This window comes from Tamandua tetradactyla, chromosome 7 (assembly GCF_023851605.1).
Source record: "Tamandua tetradactyla isolate mTamTet1 chromosome 7, mTamTet1.pri, whole genome shotgun sequence".
NCBI lineage: Eukaryota > Metazoa > Chordata > Mammalia > Pilosa > Myrmecophagidae > Tamandua > Tamandua tetradactyla.
Window position 1 is genome coordinate 160,504,840 of NC_135333.1, and position 17,385 is coordinate 160,522,224.

Below are 17,385 nucleotides of genomic sequence, written 5' to 3' on the forward strand. Positions count from 1 at the left end.
CTCTGGTTCCCTTTGTGACTTTTTCTGACTTCCAGTTAAGAGGCCTCTAATAAATATTAATAAAGACCAACAATGATTCAATTGGGCCACATTTTACTCAAAGTATATTTACTCAAAATAACATCTTCAAAAGGTCTTATTTACAAATAAATGCAAACCTACAGAAATGCAGATTAAGACCGAGAGCAAGTCTTTTAGGAGCATATATAATTCAAAATATCACAATTTGAATGCTGAAAATGACAAAATTCTGATAAAGAAAAACTACATAAATGGAAAGACGTATCTTATTCTTTGCTTGTAAGACTCAAAAAGAGTAAAGATTTTCATTTTTCTCACATTGATCTATAGATTTAATTAATTTCTTATTAAAAAATCATAGGATTTTTTTCTGTAGACATTAAGCTTATTATAAAATTTACAAAGAAACATACAGACCCTGAATAGCTAAAACAATCTTAACCAAGAAGAATAAGATGGAAGGATTGCTCTATCTGATATTAAGACTTAGTACATAGATATAGTAATGAAGACAGGGAGTGTTAGTGGAAAGCAACAATTGCTACCTTGAATTACTTTCGCTCCTTTGTCAAAATTCAATTGGGTATATTTATGTCAATAAATATAATAATTATATTTGTTATATTTATTTATATTAATATATTTATTATATTAATAAAACAATATTAGTTATTTATATTAATGAATATAAATAATTATTTCCGGGTTTTCTATTCTAGTCCTTTGACATATATGACATTCCTCTACTAATAGGTGCATAATATTCTTCATTTATATAAATACCATAAATTATTTAATCAATTTCCTATAGATGTCCCAGGTTATTTCCAATCATTTTCTATAAAAACATTGATGATTTAGGGCAGGCCACGGTGGCTCAGCAAGTAGAGAGGTAGAGTTCTCACCTGCCATGCCGGAGACCCGGGTTTGATTCCCGGTGCCTGCCCATGCAAACAAAAACAAAAACAAAAAGCACTGATGATTTAAATTGTACAAATGCCATTTGATATGTATACTGCTGTACTGTATAATAGGTTCACAGAGAGAGAGCTAGGTTAATGCGTCTGTTATAGCGGGGATATTGCCAGATTCACCTCCATAAAAGTTTGTCAGTTTTGCACGTACAGCAGCTTTGTGTTTGAGTGCTTGTTTCCCACACATTTGCAATTATACAACACATTCTCAAAATGATGGGGGAGAAATAGTGTCACAGTGGAGTTTCAATTTGCATTTCTCTTAGTATGCATTAGTTCCTCACTGTGTTTCTAATCATAGGTGCAAGGCATTCAGTCATTCACTATTAAGTATTATGTTAATTGTAGGTTTCTTCAATATTCTTTATTGTGTTGAGGTAGTTCCTTTCTAATCCTAACTTGCTGAGTGTGTTTGACATGAATGGGTGTGAGTTTTGTCAAATGCTTTTGCTTCAATTGATTTTTTTTTTCAGCCTGTTAATACAGTGAATTACATTGATTGGTTTTTGAATTTGGGACCAGCCTTGCAAACCTGCAATAAGTCTCATTTGGTCATGTGACATCATTCATTTTATACATTTTGCATTCAATTTACTAATGCTTTTTGGGTATATATTGATGAAGGATCTTGGTCTGTAGTTTTCTTTCATTGTATTTACTTTGATTTTGGTATCAGGGCAATTCTAATTTCATAAAAGGAATTGGAAAGTTTTCTCTCCTTTTCTTCTTATCTGGAAAATAATGAGTAGATTGGTATTAATTCGTCGTAGATGTTTGGCAGAATTCTCCAGTGAAACCATTTGGGCTGGAAGATTTCATTTTTGTGAGTCTTTAACTTACAAATTCAATTTATTTAATGATTATGGAACTATTTAAATAATCTCTTTCATCTTGGTCTTGACTTTTGGTAGTTTGTTGGTTTTCAGTGAATTGATCTATGAATCTATGTCAAATTTATGATCATAAGTTGTTCATGGTAAACTTTTTTATCCTTTAATAAATGCAGTATCCATAGTTATATCCCTGTTTCATTCTTGATATTTGTGATTTGTTTCTTCTCTGTTTTTATTTTTGTAAATTTTGCTTGAGGTTCATCGACTTTATGATTTTTTTTTACATGCTAACTTTTTGTTTCATTGATTTATTTTATTGTTTTCCAGTTTTCATGATCATTAATTTCTGCTCTTGTCTTTATTATTCCTTCCATTTGCTTTCTTTGGGTTTATTTCACTTTTAGTTTTCTAGTTTCTTAAGTTTGGAACTTAGATAGTTGTTTCAGACTTTTCCTTTTCTTTTAATATAAATATTTAGAGATATAAATTCCTCTCTCTTCACTGCTTTACTTGAATCCCACATATTTTATGTTATATTTTTATTTTCATTCAGTTCAATGTGTTTTTATTTCCTTTGATACTTCCTCTTTGAACCATGGATTATTTAAGAGTATGTTGTCTAATTTCCAAATGATTGGAAGTTTTCTGGTTGTCTTTCTGTGATTACTTTCTAGTTTAATATCATTATTTTAAGAGACGACTTAGTAATTTCAGTTCTTTTAAATTTGTTGAGGTTTGTTTTATGAGCCAGGATTCGGTTTGTGTTGGTGAGTGTTCTACAGGTGCTTGAAAAAAAATGTGTCTTTAACTGTGGTTGGATAGAGTCTTCTCTAAATGTCAATGAGATCTTTTTTGGTTGGTTGTGTTATTCAGATCTTCTGTATCCTTGCTAGTAGTTCTACAAGTTTCTGAGTGGTTGGTATTGAATACCTCAACTATAATTTTATGAAGGGCTTTTAGATATTGGTTCCATTACTTCATGACCTTTATGAAATTAGTAGAATGTGACCTTGAAATTCTTCCATTTACCTTAGCAGATACCTTCCTCAGGAAGCAGAGAGTGATAAAATATGAGAAATTTGATACGATCCACAAAAATTAGCTAGTGACCAAGTCACTTGCACGAATTTAGATTTGAAAAAAGTAAGATTTTGGCAGGGGGGTGCAGAGTTTAGGAGTCTTCAGGAGTCGAAAAGGATGCTGAAGAATTAGGCTATGTATAGCTCTTCTGGTCCTCTGTAGCATCAAAATATTACGTGATTATTGCACATCATTTCTTAATAAGACAAAGTTCACGCGACTTTTTTGTGCTAAGTAAATATTTAGTAATCACAGTCAAACGGAGACATATAATGAAGCAATCACTAACAAAGTTGTTAATGGAAGTCAGGTTATCTGACTTTTACCTTATTTAATAGGCCCGTTGGCCTTACACACATAAGTCTACCTTTACCCTCTCATTACAGACACTTCTGTTAAATCTGAAATGAGAAGGCTCTTTTCTTAGTTTGGCCCCTCCTGTTCCCCAGCCACGGAAGACATATAACAAAGCAAGAACTTAAGGCACCCTTCTTCCTGATAGTGTTATTATCTAATGAATCACAGCTGATTTTGTTGGCTGAGTAGCCTCAGAAGAAAATTTTATAACGTGGCCAGGGTTCAACGATTGCTGAATCAGAACATCTTTATATAATAGGAAAATAAGGAAATGCCGCAGTAAGCATATTGAACAAGATTTTAATTAAAAGCAGTCCTACAGCTGGCAGCAGACTCTGTCCCAACTATGTTTTTTGCAAAAGTAACAGTCTCCAAAATATTTTAAAGTAATAACTACCTTTACTTATTATATAAGCAGTTAGAGTCCCCAAGCTGATATGAACAAAGATCATTCTTAGCTCATATAATTAATGGTGCACCTAATTTACTTATATATTATAGTCAGCCAGCAATGGGTGTGTATGGGATAAAGAGCCTCTTCCTATCTCCCTAGAGTATGAGCTCAACTTTGGAGGAAGTAATAGGAAGGGTTTGCATCAGAGATTAGTTCCTGATGTTTATGAACTTAAACCCCCACAGAATGTACTCTTTGTTCATAAACAAAATGGGATTTTGCTCTTCCAGTCAATGCCTCACATACATATAAACATTGTGTCATGTTTTTAAAAGTGGCCTCAGATACATATTCTTTCAGAACCCTTCAGCTTCTTTCCCACTGTTGTCTTCTTCCCTCCTTGTCCCTATTCATGGCGAGAGATAATCTGACATTATAAACAAAATGCTAACCGGAAAAGCCTGAAGCTTTTTCAGTTTTCAAAAAGAGAGCACTCAGTTTGAGGTTTCATAAGGCATGTTTTTCGAAAGCCAATATTTTCAGTTCCTGGGTGACTTGGATAAATTATTTTAAAGGAGTTTGTTACATAGAAATGAATCTCCAGGATATATAGTTCTCTCATTGCCTGTCTCTTATTTTTCACGTGAGTTATTTTCACATTGTCCTGGGACTCATTGAGAACATCTGGGAAAACTCTGATTTCAAATTCCAATCTGTTTGGAGCACAGAGCAGTTTGTAATTGTGATTTTCTTTTGTGTTGAATCTTGTGCTCTCATCCCTTCTTAACTCCATTTAGATAGAAACCATGTTTTCAAGATCTCTTTCAAATGGGTTAAGTAAAACTTCAACTCCATGTAGAAAGAGTTTCTCATTACTTAGGAGAAAACCTAATGCAACTCTTTTCATTTTACATTGCAGTTGATATCATATAGCTTGAAGTAAATTAATCGAAAAGAGAGACAAAGGATACACTACAGGAATCTTAGATTGTAAAGGCTATTTATTAATCTCAGTATTGCAGCACTAGTTAGGTGCAGTTCCTATGAGAAATGGTTCAGAAATTTATTTGGACCTCTTACTTAAAGTGTCAACTTGGAATTCATTGAAGTTAGGCACCAACTATGTTTTATTTTTATGTGAATTACTAGTGCTTGACTCTGAGACTAACATATAATATTCAATTAATGTTTCTTGAATTTATAGACAATTGACAGATAAATACATGGATAGATAGATTAATTAACATATAATTATTTTGTGGATTGTCAAGAGATTTGATAAAATGTACAGCATCAAAAGTTAAATATATAGACATGATATTTGAGAGTGTCTTTGTCAGTTATATGTGATATTAAGGTAATATTACCAGCTTGATACTTTGCAGTCCTGAACGGAATGGCATTATAAAAATCATAGCTATCACTTATTTAGCTTTTTCCCATGTGCCTAGAACTTTACAACCATTATCTTAACCTCCAAATAATCTATGAGTTAAGGTATTATTATTTTTACTCCATTATATAAGAAAGATATTCCACAATGGAAAATGTAAATAACTTTTCCTAAGGCTGGGATTTGAATTCAGATATATTTTACTCCAAAACTTGGGTTCTTAACCATGACATGCTGGAACTAGCAGCCAATTGAGACTGACTAAGATAAAATTTTAAACCAAGCTCTGATTATAGCTTTGTGTCCATGGGTAAGTCATTTAAAATTCCTTGACATCTACTTTCTCATTTTGAGAATAAAAGGTAGAGCTAGTTTGTGTATAAAGTCTCTTTTGGTTTTAACAGGTAATGTCTGTAATGGTAAATAGTTCTCACCCAATGTCAGCTCTGTTGTTTCATTTTTTCCCAAATGTATAGCCCTGGCCAAGGCAATGAAGCATCAGCCATCTCTCTTCATTCTAACTGGTGGGCAGACCACCAGAACTAGAGAAAACTACAACTACCGAGGAAATAAAATAAAATAATACAGCTTTAAGGGAGGAAGGGAAATAAAAATTCATTCACCTAAAGGCTTTAATTTTACACATAAGGAAATCTTTGGCTTAAAGAATTTATTTGATTTGCCCAAGTCACACGGTTATGTAACGGTCAGAGACTGGGCTGCCATCATGAAATCTTAGTACATTATATTGTTCCTACTATAATATTGTGTTGATTCCCTTCAAAAAGATCTTAAAATTCAGAGAAAAAGACATAAGCAAAAATGTTGGTAAATGAAAGTGGAAAAACACAGAAAAACACGCATCCAAAAGTCTAGTCTATTTGTTCATTAAGTCAAACATTAACAAGCTTCAGTCTCAAGGCTGTTTACATAGAGACAGAGTTTTTAATGCCAAGGAGCTCCCTATTTAGTGGAGGAAGAAAAATATAGAAACTATAACATAAAGTATGATAAATTCTATGATAAAAGGAAGCACGAAATATTTCAAGATGACATATCTTATCTAGATGAGTTGAGATAAAGCACTGAGCTCCAGTTTTGTGGGATTTTTCACCTCATTTCATTTAGCCTCTAAAATGAATTTTTTAAATGATATACTCAATATGTAAGTTGATAAATAAATAAATATTTATTTTTAAAAATAAAGCTGTCTCCCTTAAAATGTATTCAATGAAATTTAAATTGCAAAGCAATTTTATACCCACCATCATCTATTAAAATATTCATATCAAATCCTTCTTTAACAGTAGGAAATTTTCTTCATTCCTTTAAATCTTTGACTCATATTTCCACTACAATTCTTCTATTGAAATTTTTTCTCATGTAATACACTTTAACATTGGAAATATTTACTTTATTGATTGTTCTATCACCATTTCTAGATCAAAAGTATTTATATTAACTATCTAAATTTAAAATATGATTGTTATATACAATTATATATATAACATATCGCTTGATCTGTACTGCATAATTTAATTTAATAAAATAATTTATATAAATCAATTATATAAGTTTAGTTTATATAGCTTTATTTCAGTTTCCTGTAATCATATGGCTGTAATTGTTAAGATATTTTGCCTGGATAGAGTTGTCGTAGTGATGGTTATTACTACCAATTGATAAAACAATGGAAATATATTACAAATATAATAAGAATTGTTTTCAATTATTCCATGTATTTGTCCTTGAATATCAATCATTCCTTGAACCATCAATTTTTTTCCCTTTTTTGATTTGAGATAATTTCAAACAGGACAGTTGCACAAACAATACAAACCCAAATGGAGAACCCTCAGACAAAGAACCTCAACATACTCCATCCAAACAGATATGCAGGTTCAACAATTTAACACTTTCCCACCATTCCCCCAACTTCTCTATCTTTATCTATTTTCTGAATGCTTGAGCGCACACTTCATGCTCCTTGAACATGTAATATTTACATGTACATTTCTTTAAGTGTTATCAAGTTCAAGAAATTTAACACTGATATGAAGCTTAGTTTCTATATTCCAATTTTTTCTTATGTACCAATAATGCCCTTTAGAGTTTTCTGACGTCCATTCTTAGATCTCATCCAGAATCATGTATTGCATTTTATTGTCATTATCTCTTTAGTTTATCATTATTTCTTTGGATTATGGAAACACATATATAACATACATCTTCCCATCCCAACTCCTCCAAGCATGCCATTCAGTGGGATACTTATGGTGTTGTGGGACCTTTGCCCCCATCCCTTAGAAATTTCCCTTCATCTCAAAAGGAAAAGCTAAACTTAGTTTGCATTAACTCCTCATTACCCTTGCCCCCCCACCCCAATAAATTATACTCTCCTTTCTGTCCCTATGGATTTGTGTACTGTCTGGTATCTTCTTTGTGGTTACCTTGTGGAGATCGTTGCTTCTATAATAGAAGGCTGCACAGCTGGAGGGGAAGACTGCTCTTCCTCCTGAGGTAGAGTACGGAGGTCTGAATCGTGATTCCAAACTGCTTTCATGTGAACTGAGGAATGAAAAAGGAGAATGCATAAACCTTAGGATGACGTCATCAGAGGGGAAAGCTAAAGCCACAGAAGGCAGATGAGAAGAAGGGAGAATGCCTTCAAAACAACATGTCTTGTGGTCTTCCAAGACTAGTTGTGAAGATGTTTGAAAGAGTGGGAGGACACCCAGTATTGAACTGAAAGATACGCTATTATACACATAATGTCATTTCATTTTAAAATCGAGTGTGTGTGCACACATGCACACATACACAGACATACATCTATGATATATGATTTACATTTCCTAAAATCATTAATGGAGGAGGACTCTTCTCCTGATAATCTCTCAAGGAGGAGGGACATTTTCAGGTAGGCCCATTGCCTGTCCGCTTTTCGCAGGGTCTAATCTCTTCACTTCTCCATGTCAAGGTTCACTGACTTCACCTTGATGAATAACAAAGCTCTCTCTCTCTCTCCACCCACATCTGGCCATCATGGGGTTGTACTGAACCATCTGCCCTAGTGCTTTCTTACTATTTCTAACTCTTGATTCACCTAAATCACACAGTATTTTGAGGTAGATGCTGAGACAGCATTGACTTTCCCATTTTCTTCTTTCCCCAGTATAAAAACATTCATGTAATTTTCATCAGGTGTTGCCCTTTTTAATGCTTATTCCTTACATCTCTGCATGGTGCTCATTTTCAGGACATAAGCAGATCCCTTTCCAAGTTGACTCTGAACTAAAGTTTCTGAAAGATTATGGGTGTTTGTAATTAGCCTGTTTTGAATAACTAGGCTGCCCTGTGAGCCTGAGCTCTACAATTTCACTTGGTGGTGAAGCTTTCTACTCCCCACCCAAGGCTCACATATGCATCTTCCTTTTTCCTCACTTATACCCTGAGATTAGCGCAATTGATTTCTAATTAAATATAAGTTTTCTAATATGTTTTGATTCCCCATGAAGATTAAAATTAATGAAGAATTCAATTTAACAAAGATTTACTAAGCATCTGACACATACAAGGCTCTGTGCTAAACACTGTCCAAGACATAAAGACAAATAAAATTAAAATCTTATTCCTCAAGGAACATCTATTAAGGGATCAGGGAGATACGTCAAAAAAATTATAATGCCAAGTATAACGTGTTGTATGTAGTAAGAGAAGTATAAAATGCTTTGAAAGTACATAGGAGGAAAGTATGACAAAATAAAAACATTTTAGAGGTTGACAGGGCCTTAGCAATTATTTCATCCAGTGCTTCTTAAAATAGAGCAGGAATCAGAATCACCTAGAGGGGTTATTAAAACTCTGCCTGTCGAGTACCCTTTCCAGAATTCCTGATTCAGAAAAGTCTAGGGTTCACCCCAAGCTTTTGCATTCTAAACAAGTTACCAGATGACTCTGATGCTGCTAGTCCAGGGACTGCACTGATCCAGCCCACGGCTTCTCATTTTACAGAGGAGAAAACTGAAGAAGAGAGAGGTAAAAATTTGCTAGAATGTACATAACTTTTTAGTGGCAGAACTGGGATTTAGATCCAAGTCCCTTAATTACAGTCAAGTTGTCCTTTTCTTACTGTAGGCGTCTTTGAAGCAAGACTTGGAAGGGTAGAAAAGATTTCAAAGACTGAAGTTCAGAGGAGCAGCCCATGCCTAGGAAGCAGGGCCTGGCTCATGGTGAAGCAAGTAATTTGGTTTGGCTGAAGAGCTGAACACATTGGCTGGGGTCGGCTATGGACTGTGGGCCACAAACACATGGACAGAGGGGAGAAAACCACCTGTCAGCTAGGATGTTTATGTTAAATTCAGGTGGGAGGTGAGAAAGGCTATTACTAGCATCCAGAAAGCAAATTAAGTATCATATTGCCTATTCAGGGTTAAGTAAATAATCGGTTCTCTACCTTCTTGAAGTAGGAAGGATCTTTAATAATAAATTCAGAATAACAAGCTGAAATTCATGAGCTGGCAAGGCCATGAGTGTGAAAGAAAGAAAAAGTGCATCGTCTATCACTGTATTTTTAAATATTAGTATTAACTTGTAAAATTGGCATCAGAAATGTACTCTGAATATTCTTGCACTGTAATTAGTTGGAATAATCAATCATTTGAAAAGAAACATTAATTTCCTAAGCCAGGTCTTAAGCCCTTCTATTAATAACACAAAATAGATAGAAATCATTTGCTTTTCTTCTGGCTCCTGATATCCATTTAAATAAATTACCTGAAAAGATGAGAACATTTCATTAATGCTGAGTTTAATTCTCTTTGAGGAGTTGAAGGTTTTAATGTCAGAGACAATTTTGAGTAAATATATAATTCTGCAAGTTTATTCCTTGGCTAAACCTAAATGAAGGATTTTGTTTGAAGGGAAATTAAAAGTAGATTTTGTTCAAGAACTTAATTTCCTAAATCTAACTTTTATTAATTATTTTGTTGTCCACAGAAGCCCAACACAAACCTTCAGAATGGACACATCTGGCGTTATTTTTTGTACAGAAACAGTAAAGACTAAAGAGTTTGTTGTGTAACTAAAAGCCTATTTATGTACTGAACTTCGAATTCACAAATACAGGATGCTATCTAGATGTTCTATCTAGTATCTTGAGGGAGGTCAGGAAGTCAGGGGAAACCATGATGTTAAAATAAGTATTCCTAATGATCTCTGAACTTGATTGTTTTCAACATTTCTAGAAAATTGACAAGATCAGTATAATTTCCTCTTGCTCTGTGGATTAGGACTCACTTTGGTTTTGCCTTTTCTTTCAGATCAGCTCTTCCACATAGCAGATGCCAAGACAGAAGTAAAAATGTAAGATATTTATTGAGGGAAAGAGTTATGGTGAATAAAGGGTAGACAGAGCAAGAATTGGCAGGCAGAATAGTACTGAAAAGGGAGAAAAGGCGGTGTGATAGTTAATTTTATGTGTCAACTTGGCTAGGCATGGTATCCAGTTGTTTGGTGAAATAAGCACAGGCCTAGTTGTTACCACAGATGTATTCTGTGGTTAGGATGAGCATCTCCAATCAGTTGACCTTCAAGAAAGGAGATTACCCTTTATAATGTGGATGGTTCTCATCCAAACAGTTGGAGACCTTAATGGGAAAAACTGAGGGTTCCAGACGTCAGAAGAATTTCTACCTCAAGACATCAACATCAACTCATACCAGAATTTCCAGCCTGCTTCAGCTACAGAATTCAAACTTGCCAGCCTCTACAATCATGCAAGCCAATTCCTTATAATGACTCTCTGCAAATACTTACATGTATCCCGTTAGTTCTCTGGAGGGCCCTGAGTGAAATAGGTAGGAAGAAGGATCAGGGCAGGAAGGGCTTCAGACTGCAGTGTAGACCACTGGAGACTATAGGGCAGATCTGAGAAAGCCACTTCAAGGCTGATAGGGAGCCCCTGAGCAAAGGAATCCTGCATGGCCCAGATAGGGCCCTGCACCTGCCGTGTTTGGTCACTGACTGTGAGCAGCCCAAGTAGAGGGTGAGTTTGGTGTGACCCTTTTGATGTTCCTGAAAATGGAGGAGCCTAGAGCTATCAACTAACTGTACTGCTCAAAGCAAGTTCATCGCTCCCTAAGCTTCCCCAACCTACAGCTGCTTTTGACTCATGTATGGGGAGCAGTTCCTTCATGGTGCTCTTGGGCCTCTTTTTCTGAGAGGGGAATTAGGAAAGGCTATGAGACAAACTATGGTACCTAATTACAATAGCTGAGCTCAGGGCTTCATTTCTGAATATATCTGAACCTCAGCTATCACTTTGGTAGGTCCTAGTGGCTTCCAAGTGGTGTGACCTAAACCCTTACTTCTAAAGACTATAGTCATTCTCCTGGATCTTCCCAATTTGTGCAAGGATGAGATTAGCAAATTAAATGGATACATGATAAGGACCATTATTACAACATCATTTATATATTCAAGAATGGCACAATCTTCCACTCACCCCTCTCTGGGATGAAGTATTTCTTTTAATTTAATAACCTGTTGTGAAGAGGCATTCAAAGACTTCCACTTGGCCTTCCTTACTGTGATAGCTCTTGTTCTACAGGTTGGCACCCACTGTGGGGGCTGCCACAACTGCCAAGTACAACAATCACAATTATATACAATTGATGATGAGTTAACCATTAGGTGGTCCTCCAAATGCAGAGGCCTCACTGAAAAATGGATTTTATAAATATCTATTTGTTGTCTGGCCCCTGTTGTCACATTCTAACAAGAGGCCACAGTGATGCTTTCAGACATCAATATCCACTCAGATGCAATATCCAATAGTCTATAAACTGGCTGAGTATTCCAGTTTATACTCACCCCAGTGACACTGGTTAAGTGGCCATAGTTATTGTGCTGGGTTGAAGCTGTTATGTCCCCAGAAAAGGCAATCTATTCCTGTGGGTGCAGAACTATCCTGGTTGAGACCTTTTGATTAGGTTGTTTCAATTGAGATGTTACCCACCTGATTCAAAGTGGGTAATCTTTTACTGGAGGCTTTTACAAGAGGATAAAAAGCAGAGAAGTTTGGAGACAGCAGAAAGAGAAACACCCAGAGAGAGCTTAGAGAAAACAGGAGCTGAAAGCAATGAAACCCAGGAATGAAGGACAAACAGATGCAGGCCATGTGCCTTGCTATCTGACAGTAGTACCCCAGATGCCAGCAGCTTTTCTTCAAACAAGGTATCATCCTACTGATGCCTTAAATGGGACATTTTCATGGCCTTAGAACTGTAAATGTGTAAACCAATCAATCCCCATTGTAAAAGCCAACCCATTTCTGATATATTGCATTCTGTCAGGTTTAGCAAACCGAAACAATTACCTCTGGACACAAAAAACAGAACAAATAAGGAAGTAATAATAGCTACCCTGCTGTAAAGGGAATACTAACTCATGCTATGTTCTTTATCTTAATGACTCATTAAAAAAATACTAAAGTGCTATTGGGTCATACCCTGTGCTAGAGGCTTGATTTTATATAAAAATGGTGGAAAAAGGTCAGATACAAGACAAGGAGATTCCAAAATCTGTTCAAATTTGCTATTTGCTACATAAATTTAGGATGCTATATTTTTAAAAATAGGTGCTGCTAATTTAAAAGGAAATAAACATTTTCTATTAATTAGTTTATATTCTTTTAAGAATACTGAGTTCTCATTTATGTAACTATTATAAGATAGTTACATAGTTATTAGATAAAATGTATAAGATCTGGATCACTTTTTAAAGATCAAGGCAAACATTACAATAAATGAATTGAAATGATGTGGTCATTTATTTGTGGCTTTCACATATAGCACTGCTCAATTGCAGGAGGCTCAATTCACAGGGGCTGTGATGTGCTTGACACCTTGTCAGGTTTGCAGTAGACCACCTGCCCGACTGTATGCAAAAACTCTGCAATTTAGTTGCCTGCCATCATGGAATAATCAGAGCCTATCAGAGCCTATGGAAATTTGAGCCTATCTCTCATATACAAATGCATAGAATTTAAATTTTTGGTATATCCAAATGAGGTGATATATCCAGTTATTGTACTTTTATGCACCAATAAAGTATTAATTTGTTTTATGTAAAAATTTAAAATGCACAATAATTTTTTGAACATTGCTACTTGATTTTTTAACGAACTTAGGTTCTCTAAAACATAATGAAACAAGCAAGCAAATAAGCCAAAAAAGAAGAGGCACAAGCTTCAGACCATGCTAGTGAAGTAGAACAATTATTACTATAGCTTCTGTCTGTTATTAAAGAAACGAAGTGAATTGTCCAAGGCCACATGCTGAATCATAAACTCAGCTTCCTTAAAGTTAGGTGGAGCTCGGACTCCATTCCTATGAAGAGATGAAGAGAGGAAATGAAAGACTTTTTTATCCTGGCAAGGGGGGCGCTATTGCTTCGCACCTTAGGGAAGTTAATTCTATTTCATAAATATTCACTGTCTCCCCTAGGGGAGTAAAAAGAAATACAATATCCCCTTTCTTATGTGATTCAGATCTGTAAAGAAATACCAAAATGTAATAATCAATGTAATTAGTAAATGCTCTGCACATAATACATGGTACACAATGTACTCTGTGTAGTACAGTAATAAATGTGTCTACATAAAAGGGGCAATTAACCAGCTAGGTGGAAGATAGGAATTTGATTCAGTTGAAATTTGCCATAGATTTATTGACAGACTATATCGTTCCATGACGAGCATGGCAATTTGCAGGGTCTGGTGAAAAATGAAAATGCTAAACTTCTTGTTTATAAAATAGTAGGAATTTCAGGTCAGTTGCACCAGAGCATTAAACCAAACCTGAAGCCATGTGTTATGGGACTGTCATTCACTATGAAACTGACCCCTCATAGGGGATTCTTCCCTGGAGACTGACCACAGGTGAGCACCACTGAGCTGGAGTAGGAGGCACTTCATTGACTTCCAAGCATCAATCTTCCCATCCCCATTTCATGGTAGTTATTTGGTTGAGGTAGAAATGACCTTGGTGTCAGAGCCAAGTGGTTTCTAATTGGTGTGAACCTTCAGTATATTCCAATCTTTGTGGCCTCAGCCTGTTGTGCAGTAACCAGGCCTAAACCAAAGTGAAGCCCAATTTCTAGACCACTATGATTTGTTTAGATTGGTCTAATTAGGTTGAAATGCAAAATTATTGTTTGATGATTAGGGAAAGAAGTTATTTTTTTATGTAGTGTGACATACAGAGGCTTGGAACTACTGTACACATTTTTCTACCCTGAAGGCGGGCAAATTTGGGACACAGCACCCCCACCCCTACCCCCACCCCCAGATATCTGCACAGCTAACTTCTGCAAGTCTTTGTTTTCAGTCAGTAAAAATCCAACATGGCCACCAGGCATGAGGAAAGGGGTGGAAGGGTACTTTGGATTACTATGGGTTTTGTAGCAATGTTTCAGAATTCCAGAGAAAAGAGAAGGAAAGTAAGAATGCTGAATGATCAGTGTAGGCTCAAGCCATGCAGAACCTAGAAGAGGGGGAAAAAATAAAAAATAAAACTTCTGTAAGAACAAACACAGGAAGTGTATAAATGTAATTGGGCTGTTCCCAGGCCTGAATGTTTTCCCTTTGGAGCTTCTCAGGGCCTTGGTGAATGTCAACTGTCAGCTGCAAGTGTGAACATTGAAGAATAGAGAAAACAGGATATCCTAAAAATTAGGGGCAGTGTGAAGGAGAGGACAGGAAAAAGAAGAAAGAAAATGATAAACAAAAGAGATTACTGAGCTATTTAATTATCCTTCTGTAATACACAGAGATGGAAAAAAATCACAGAACTAAAGACCATAGAGAAATATAATAAATGAGGCAAAAGTGCTTTTTCTACCCCTCTTCAATAAATTTCCTCTCACATTCTTCTCTGTGCCATCTTCTTATACTCTCCATCTGAACCATGAATGCTCCACTCTAAGAAAATTATCTCTCCTAGCACAGAAATTTAATGTCATTATGAGCAAATGACTCTGAATTCTAATATTCAATTTATAATCGTACCTCCAACCCCAAGAATCTTTTTCCTTTCTCTTAAGTCTCCAAAAGGGAGGTTCCCTACATTTATTTATTTATTTATTTTGCATGGGCAGGCACCAGGAATCGAACCCGGGTCTCTGGCATGGCAGGCAAGAACTCTTTTCTGCTGAGCCACTGTAGCCCACCCTCCTACATTTCTATTAAGGCTAAAATCACCATCTGTGCTCTTCATCTCATGTCTGGACCTTAATTCATCCATTTTCTCTTTCAATCTTTTATTTTCCATAGATGCCTTCCTTTCAAATTAAATATATGCTTCATCTCTCCATCTTTGAGACATTTCTTCAACACACTATATTGCATTCTAGCTAGATTTTTGAAAAAGATGTTGACTCATATAATATTACCAAAGCAGCATAAACAGAGATAAATGTATGAATTATCCAAAGGACTTGACAAAATTTGACACTTGAATTTTTAGTTACTCCTTTTCGGGAACTCTATGCCCTTGGTTTCTATGACATTGTCTCTTAGTTCTCTTCTTACATGTCTTATTCATTTGCTGTTTTTGTAGTTTTTGCCTGCCATTTAAATTTTTATTTCTAATTTCAAATTGCTTCTCAGTGTACATAGAAAACCTAAATTCCTGTACCCTACATGCTAATAACTTCCACATTTGTGTAAGTAGTTTAGGCTTTTCTGCAAGGTTAGAACCCATTCCCTTCTGAATATTTGAACTAAAATATCTCTCTGGAAATTATGTTTTCTCCACTCATCCAGTAAGCTTTGACCTTTTTCTCCCTGTCCTGGTTGAAAATACATAGTCTCCTAAGAAAGAAACTTGGGACTCAAATAACCATCTATCCCTCATTACCTATTTTCCATTAGTCACTGCATTTTTATCATCTTTTGCATGCACTACTGCATCATCTTCATATTCACCTGGTTTTCTTCCAGTTTTACCCACTTCATCCCATCTTCCACACACTATCAGAGGGATCTCTCCAATAAATATAAAATATAAGTCTGAACATGTCCTTTTCCTGTTCAAAATTCCCCAACAGCTTCCCATCACCTGCAGAATTAAAGCTAAATTATTGCTAAACTACTTTGGCAAGCATACAAGAACTTGCCTGCTTTGGCCTCTATGTACTTGTCTAGCCACATCCAGCTTAATGAGTAAATTACTTAACATGCTCCAAAAACTTGAGTGCTACTTCAAGGTTTTGAAAGCATGTGCTATTCCCTAGGGACAGATGCATTCTCTTTCTCCTGTCATCCTTGGAAATCTATGCATCTTTCAAACCCCAGATGTACATCATCTACTCCAAAAAATTTTATCCCTCTGCCCAGGGATCTTTACATCTTTCCCTGGGATAGTTAGCCTTTTTTTTTCACATTGTCTTCTAGTTTTCTGTCCACTGTCTTTCACCCCTGCTCTCTCATGACCTCCTGTAAGGTAGAGACTTTGCCTTATTTACTTTCTTTTATCAGCACCTAGAAAAGTGATTCATATTTCACCTCAACACGTCTTTGTTGAAATGAGTTAAGTTCCAATGCTTTCAAGGGTTCTTTAAAAGAAGGTTAAAAAATCCACTATATGTAGTAAAGGGATGAAAGATGCTGCCTAGTAATGTATTATGCAGGGATCTCAGCTACTATGCCAAGGTGTTGAACCAAGGGCCATATTTGTGGTCATTCAAATCCAGAAAAATTTTATGCATGCTTCAGATGATGGAAGAACATAGATTTGGTTTTAGAGGCCATACTGTTACAAAAGGATTAGGACTTCTAACATAAGAAAGGCCTCCAGTCCTCATTTTCAGTAATGAAACAGTGGATAAAGGCACAATTTGTCCTGGTAAAATGATATCAAGATACATCAACAGTTCCAGCAGATGGATTTGGAGTTTGAGCAGAAAATGAGTGTTGGAAAGACAGCTGTTGTAAGGGAAAAGTGATAGACAAAGCATAGGTACTAGATATTGTTTTAGTCATTTTTCAGTGAGCAATTATGTTAGGAACAGAGACTAACTAAAGAGATGCTATAGATGTGGCTAAAGAAGTTTCCATAAAATGAGTTACAAACAGAACAGTTTTGTTACTTACAATAGAAGCATTGGATTTAGAAGTGAATTTCAACTGGGTCTTTGTAGATTTGTATTAGGACTGAACCCAAATAATGTGTGCAGGCAAAATAGAAGTTAAAGACATTTTTCCCTTTATCACTGAAAGGCTTAGGATTTGGGTATGTGAATTAACATAAATTGTGAAAAGTGAAATAAAAA

The 17,385-nt window shown here is 35.6% G+C and overlaps 1 long non-coding RNA gene across 1 annotated transcript in view; it reads right to left on the reverse strand.

Moving 5' to 3' along the window:
* Positions 1-17,385, reverse strand: part of LOC143690284 (uncharacterized) — a 242,830-nt gene that overhangs the window by 34,231 nt on the left and 191,214 nt on the right. Inside the window, exon 6 of the long non-coding RNA XR_013179113.1 lies at positions 7,503-7,620. This is a non-coding gene — a long non-coding RNA (uncharacterized LOC143690284). The remainder of the gene's footprint in view (positions 1-7,502; positions 7,621-17,385) is intronic.